Raw genomic sequence first — 7,996 nt, 5'->3', positions numbered from 1 at the left:
CAAAAGTCAAAGTTTGAGAAATTAGCTCTAAGACGCTTCGCCTGGAGTTCCCTCGAAGTCCTCTTGAGATCCTGAAGGTATGCAATAATGCATTTTATATCAAATTCCAGGCCATACAGTATTCGTGTAAAGAAAAGAAACAGTCAATTTTGACTCCAATATTCCAGTTTCCAAAGTATTTCAGTTCATAAGGAACCGACTTTCAAATGAGGTCTCAAGTGATAGGTGAACTCAAGTTCACCATGAAAATAGGTTTGAAATGCTCTAAGAGTTGTAAAAATGTAACCTAGGCCCTTAAAAGAACATTTAGGTCCAAATTGGAAATTTTCATTTTTCGAGTCATTCTTGGAAAAAATCAGTCCAGAAGTTCGGAAAGTCTAAAAATGGAAAATTTTACACCGTCAAAAACTTCATTCGAAGCATAACAACTTTTCAGAAGGTCACTTTCCAAGAATCAAATCAGAAACAAGTCAATTTCTCCAAGAAAGTTTACTATGCATTGAAGATAGGTCAAAACAGTCCAAGTTTTTCCAATAACTTTGGAATTTTTGCCAAAATCATAGAATCAAAACCAGCCTTTGAAATTTGACATGAATGTAAATTTCCAATCCAGGTTTCAAATAAAAAAAATGAAACTCGATTCCGATGTTCCTAGCTCAAGATATAAAAAGTTGAAGTTCGCTAAAATTCCTGGACTGTTGGCCTTTCCAGAAATTTTCCAGATTTAATGCACTTCGCTAATTAGGCCGTATCTCACTCGATTCTCAGTGAAATTGAAAATGGCTGGTGGCTTTAGAAAATAGGTTTACAAGGTTATATTTGTGTAGAAGAAATCATTTCCAAAATCCAGACATAAGCGGTTCAAAATCAAGCAACAAAATGGATTTTCTGGACAGTCTCGGATGAACAGTAATAAACAGGCAGCCGACTTTCAAAACTCGCCACGAATCGCTCGGGACGAACTAGAAAATGAGCTTGGAACCATTTTAAAGGTCTAAGAGACTACTTTCAAATGCTACAAATGGTACTCCATTTCGATCAATGAGCAAAACGTTATAGCTACACAAATGTTGCTGGTCAGAAAATTCTGGAGCTTGTTCCAGTTTTGCTTCTTTACTTGTAACTCAAAATTTAACCAACCATTTCGGTTGATTTTTGGTAGACAACCACAATACACATAGCACAACATATCTACACCAATTTGGAAGCTCAATTTGCACCAGAAAATTTTCGAAATTACAGGGCAGCAGCAAACAAGAAAGTCGGCAGCAAGTCAGAAATTTCAGACAGTACCTTCTCCAAATTTCTAACTTTCTTCCAACTTCATTTCATCAATCATTCTATATACATGTAACATAGCACAATATCAGCAACCAAAACATGTTAATTCATCAAATCAGCCACCAATAAGCATCCTCAAGCCGTCCAACATGTCATGAAATTGCAATCAAATAATTAATCAACCAAAATTCTGCCATAGGTTGCAAACCCATGCTACCTTTGCTCCATTTGAGCTATAATTTTGCAAGATTGAAGTGTGGGTGAGTGAGTTACCTCAAGCACTTAGTTGGACAGCTTTAGGGCAGAAATTTTGACCGAAATTCCTCCAAGAAAACCGATGAACAGCCCCCTCTTCCAAGCTAGGATCAAAGCCCTCTAATGGATGATGAAATTTGGAAGTGGATTGAAGTAATTTTGTAAGGATTTTGGCTAGATTTTTCTGCCCTTTTTCTTCCTATTTTCGGCCAAACAGAGAGAGTGAAGAGAGGAAAGAGAGTGCCATCAGATATTGTAATGAAAGTGGAGAGAATTGTGACTTAATGGTTAAGTCTAAGTGTCAACTCATGCTAGGTCCGTTTAGGGTCTTCGCGTGTCCAATTTTCGCGCTCGTTTGCAACTTTTGTGCACTAAACCTCTGAGGTAATTTCCCTAGTACATTAATAGTACATTACTAGTAGTCTAATATCATGTTCTTAAAATCTCCAATTAATCAAATTAATGTGCCTGTTGGGGCCTTTTCGGCACGCGCGCGTATAAAGGTCAAACTTAAGGGTTTTGTCGTTTGAACTTGGAAATTCAACTTATTCGATTCTAAAACTCTAAAATATGATAATCCAAGTATATATATAATAATAATAAAAATCACGATAAGCAATTCATCTTGAATAAATTTGGGCATTAAAATAATATACGCGTAAAGAACCAATCGGTAAAATTTATTTTCGAGAAATTCATGTACTTTAGTATTTTATTTTATTTTTATTTTTTTTTTGGGTAACTCGAGTACGAAATATTTTTAAAATGACCAATTTAACAATATTTTGAAATAATAAAATTATGGGTCCTCACAGAACTAGCCTCTAAAATTTGAAAATCAATTAGAGCTATAATCAAAGTTTAAAACACAATAAACGGAACAAGAATCAGACTTTTGATCGCTAAGATATAGCAGTTCAAAGTTGGTTCAAAATGAGGACTGTTGGGCAATTTTTCAGATTTGGAAGAATAAATTTGGTAACATATTTGTACATCAAAAAAGTTTTAGAATGACACCAAAATTGGCACAATTCAACTTCTATATGAGGACTATTCCTATACCAAATTTCGCTTAAATTTTCACAAGGGAAGGTAGTTAACTAAACTACCAAACTTTAAGGAAATCTGAAGACAAAGCTACCTTCATGCTTCCGTTTTTTTTCTTTTTGAACCTTTGACCAATGAAATCATCTCAAACATGGTTCATTTATGAAGAAAAGATCTAAGAAACATTCGACATACATTTGGTAGGTGATTGACACCAAAAGTTTCAAAATAACAAGTCCCAATTGGAGTCAAGCCATTCAGTTAGCCAAAATTAGGGTTTTCCATCATTGGTGCAGTTCTGTAATTTGGCCATAACTCAGACAATTCAACTTGGAATTGGACATGGTTGATGGCATTGGAAACTACATTCATAAAGCTACATTTCATCAGAAGGAATCATTCTGAAATTCAGTTCATAGCAAGCTCAAATTCAAGCAACAATTCCCACCAAACCACTGACTCTCTAGCACAGTAGTAAAACAGAACAGGTAAATTTGAAGAGCTAGTACGGCTCACTCAGTTCGAATCAGGGGATGCATTTTATACCGTTAGAAAACTGGAAGTGTCTGGTTTCAAATGCCTCAAACGGCACTTGATTTTGATGTCGGAGCAAAGAGTTATGATCGTTCAAAGTTCATTGCTAGAGAACTCCTGTTACCCGTTTTTCAGATTTGAAGATATTTCGAAAATCCAACTTTTGCCCAACCAAATCAAGTGATTTTTTGTGAAAACTTTCCACACATCCTATATAACATATATACAACAAATTCAAGGTCATTTGATCACAAAAAAATCGAACCAAGGGCTCGGCAAGAATAGGGCAGAATTCGGCCCTTCTTAGCTTCAACTTTCCTTTGATTTTCCTTTCACTCTTTCAACTTATATCCACTTGTTTAACACTTAATCAACATAAATAACTCCCATAATCATCATATCAGTCCAACATGTCCATTATGGGATTTCATAGAGTCCACTCAAATGATTTTCAACCAAATAAGGATACCCACATGAAGCTACAAGCTTCCAAATCAAAGTTAACTCACTAGAACCAAGTTAAAAGGTTAGATGATTACCACCTCTTTGATGATGAAAAATCAGAAATTTTGGGTCACTAAGAGCTCCAAAAAACAGCGAGAAAGATGCTCTCTTCCTAGTCCAAGTGAGTCTCCAAGTTGTTGTGAGTTTGTGTGATGAATTTGGAGTGAAAAGGTGCAAGAAATGAAGTGAGATGATGAAGGGTTTTGCTCTTCTTCTTCCTTTGGAGTTTCGGCCAGCAAGGGGTGAGAGAGAGAGAGTGGAAAAATCTGATGGTGAAGCTTCTTGAAAAATCTTGGTAGTTGTATTCAAATTTTGGCACAAAAGTCAACTCTCAATAGTGCGCGTACGTGCGCATTTCGTGCCCGTTTCCTCTCGAATTTGTTTCACTTGTACACTAAACCTCTAATGCACTTCCTTTAACACTATAATTATTCACTCTTAATAGTCCAACAATAATTTTCTAAAGTCCTTCAATTAGTCGCGCGCGCGAAAACGCGAACTTCCGATTTATGCGCGATAAAGTGCAATTTCTAAGAAATTCTTATAACGATAGTATAACTAACAAATACTTGGGTAATTAATCATGAAAATAACTATTTTGGAATAAACCAATAAATAAGTGAATAAATCGATAAAATAAATAAAATAAAATACGAGTCCTCACATCCTCTCCCCCTTAAGAAAATTTCGGTCTCGAAATTATACCTTAATTTGAGAACAGGTCTGGATACTTTCATCGAATTTCTTTTTCAACTTTCTAGGTTGCTTCCTCTAGTTCATGCTTCCTCCAAAGAATTTTCACCAATGAAATCCGCTTGTTCCTCAATTTTTTCACCTTACGATCTAGAAACTTTATCGATTTCTCCTCATAGGTCAGCGTTTCATCAATCCAAGGCACTGTAATTGAGTCTAAAACTTTCTTTTCACCTATTTCGTCCCAACAAATTGGAAACCTATACTTCCGACCATAAAGTGTTTCATACGGGACCATTTGAATTGAAGAATGAAAGCCATTGTTATAGGAGAATTCCACCAATGTCAAAAGCTTACTCCAATTTTTCCCAAAATCCAAAACACAAGTTCTCAACATGTCTTCAAGAGTTTGAATCATCCTCTCAGACTGTCCATCAGTATGGGGATGGTAAGTAGTACTAAAATTCAATTTAGTTCCCAACACTTCTTGCATCTTTTGGCAAAATCTTGAAACAAACCTAGAGTTTCTATTGGACACAATGCTTATAGGTATCCCGTGTAGTCTGATAACTCACCAAGTATAACTTAGCTAACTTTTCCAACAGGTACTTTATACTAACCTGCAGAAAATGAGCCGATTTGGTCAATCTATCCACTATTACCCAAATGGCATCATGATCTTTTTGTGTCCTAGGTAACCCTGATACAAAATCCATGGTGATGATTTTCCATTTCCACTCGGGTATTTCCAAAGATTGCAAAAGTCCTGATGGTTTGTGTAGACACCAAATTTTTTTAAATAATTTTTTTATCCTAATTTATTTTTTGTTTTTAGTAATAATCCTTATCTATTTTTATTTGTTAATTCCATGATTTTTAGACTTGTAGCATTTGTATAGCAATTTAGATTATTATTATTATCTATTGTTTTATTTTAGTTTAGTTTTATTTTTGCAAGGCTTTTAGCACAAAAATTTGTCAAAAAAAGAGAAGATTATGCATGAAAAATATGTTTTATTTCCTTTCATTGTCTATTAATTGGAAAAAAGAGAAAAAATCATTCATAAAAAAAAAAGAGAAAAATGAAAATGACGAAAAATGAAAATGAAAAGAAAAGGGGCAGGCACGGACCAAGAAAAGCATAACATCAAAACCCTTCCTAAAAAACGCAGATACACAGAAAATTTTCCAGCTCCTTTGTTGGGTTCATTTTTTCCTCCTCCGTCTGATGAGCTAAGCAGAAAAACACTTGGCATGATCCAAGGCTTATCAAAAATCATAAGGATCTAAGGTTGTAAATAATACAAGAGAATGGAGTTTATTCCTGGACCTTAGATGCTAGGTTTCGGTGATAAGGTTCCATATAAAAGCTGGGAGAGTAAGAAACTTCAAGGGGAGGTTGGCTGGCGGCTGTGGGAGAGAGAAAAAAAAACAGAAGGCTACGGAGAATTTTTTGGGGGTAGAGAGAGTGGCGGCTGAGTATTGGAGAGGAGATAGCTACGGCTGATGGCTGCTGGGTAGAGAGAAAACAAGAAAGGCTAGAGAAAGGGCAACCAAAGAGAAGAGGAGAGTTCCGTGGGTAAGCGAAAAAGGAAAACTGAGAAGCTTAGGAGATTCCAAACTCTCGCTCGAGGATTCCTCATCAAGATCGCAGCAGATTTCATTGGGTTTCTGTGGAGTTCGATCATCCCTCAAGGTAATCCTTTCTTTCATCCTCCTTCGCCTACGCATCATCCTCTTCCGTAACCAAGAGTTTCGCTACTTGATTTTTGTTTTTCCGTCCCATTTTTCTTCTTTCAGTTTCTTCTTGTTCATGCGTCGTTCATTCAAATATGGGCTGCATACTTCGGGTCCTGTGTTATGATGAGTCATGAGTTCCTTTTGTGTAGGAGATTTCCCATGTTTTTTAGAACCCCGTAGATGACAGATTTTTCTCTTCAGATTTGCATGACTTTTATTATGTTTTCTTATTTTCTTTGCCTGGATTCTGTTAGAGTTAAGAGATGACGAGAGAACTCATTGGCTTTTGTTGTTTTTACCAGTTCAGTGGCTTATAATCAGAATCTTGTCTTTCGATTTTTTTCTTGTTGAGGACTTGTGAATAAAAGGTGTCATCTTGTGTCCATCTGTGAACTTGGAGAGATGTTTTACTCTGAGTGTGTTCAGTCTTTTGTTCGTTCTTGATTACAAAATTTTTGTTTGGGTCTTGGGTTCTCATCTTGTGAACTTGTCTTTGAAGTTTTCGGCAGGAGGTTTGATTGTGTTTTGATAAGCTGTAAATTCGCAGCAGAAATTTGCCGAAGGTTTTAGCCGAAAGTTTGTGTTTTGATGGAGGAATTTATGTGATTTCAGTGTTCCAGATTAAAGTTTGATGTCTGGTTCAGATTTTTATTACGTTCAGTGAGGAAGAACCTGCACACTTGCACTGCAAACTTAGGATTTGGCAGAAAGCTTCATGCAGTTCTTATGTTTTCCTTTTCACAACAGTCCACAAGAACCTGGTTTTAATCATTTTTTCTGCTAGCTAAATCTTGTGCCTAAATGATTTAACGACGAGGTTGCATGTTTTGATCCGAGGCTATAAATATTTTGGTGTGAACTTGATGTGAGTTGCGGCTGCAAAAGTTGCAGCAGAAATGGTAAGAAGCCAGGTGCTTCAATGGGCCGAAAGTTTGGTTTGTCTAAAGTGCTTGCTTCAGCTTGCTACTTGACTGGGATGGCATAACTTTACCGCAAGTTTCACCTTCTCTTTTGCTGCATTTCATGCCCTGCTTTTTCAATCAGTTTATGGGGGTTTAGATAATCATGCTTAGGGATGTTAAATGACAATAAGTTGAAGCTGCAAAATTTGCAGCAGAACAGAAAAAAAAGAAAGCTCTCGCATTCTCTTTGCTGTTTTCTTACCTGCACTTGCTCACCAAAGTTTCGGCCATTTAGTTTGCTGATTGACCTTTATGTTGGAAAGAGGAATCAGATAAGGGGTGTTGGGTTTGCACTTTGGGGGCTGGAATGCTTGAATCATGTTCGAATGCTTACCAAAAGAGTGAATTTCAGGTTGCCAAACCATTTTACAAGAATGTTTTTGTCCAAAATTTTTGCATCAGTTCCTTTACTGTTTCTTGCTTGTTTGGAGTTTGAAGTTATGTTGGTGTTGTTTAGTTTGAAGTTGTGATGTTGGTTGAAAGAATTTGGATCAAATGCTTGCATGTTGGGTCGAAAATAGGCATCCGGGAATTAAAAGAAAGCAGCAAAGGAAATTGCAGAAACTTATTTTCCTCCTGGTTGCTATGAAGACTTGCATGAAATGTTTTTAAGAATTCCACGGTTAACAGGTGTTTGTCCATGCTTAGTTGGATTTAGCTCAAAATGTTGTGTGAATTTTGTTTGCCGAAAGTTTACTTGGGGCTGCAGAAACTCGGATGAAAACTTGCAACAAGCGTCGTATAAGCAAAGAAAACTTTCACTCGGCTGAATGTCTGGTTGCATGCATGGAAACATTGTTAAAATTTGCCTCTTAACCCCCTAAGCTTCCCTTTATCTTACTATGACCCAACCAATTGAATAATGTACTCAATTTGGTCCTTGGCAATTTCAATTTTTCAACTCAATTGCTTGTTTGCTTCAATTAATTACCATGCTTTGTTTAGATTGCACTTAATGCATGAGTTTAAGAACTTTGTGT

This window comes from Coffea eugenioides, chromosome 2 (assembly GCF_003713205.1).
Source record: "Coffea eugenioides isolate CCC68of chromosome 2, Ceug_1.0, whole genome shotgun sequence".
NCBI classification, from domain to species: domain Eukaryota; kingdom Viridiplantae; phylum Streptophyta; class Magnoliopsida; order Gentianales; family Rubiaceae; genus Coffea; species Coffea eugenioides.
Note: the sequence above shows the minus strand (reverse complement) of the source record.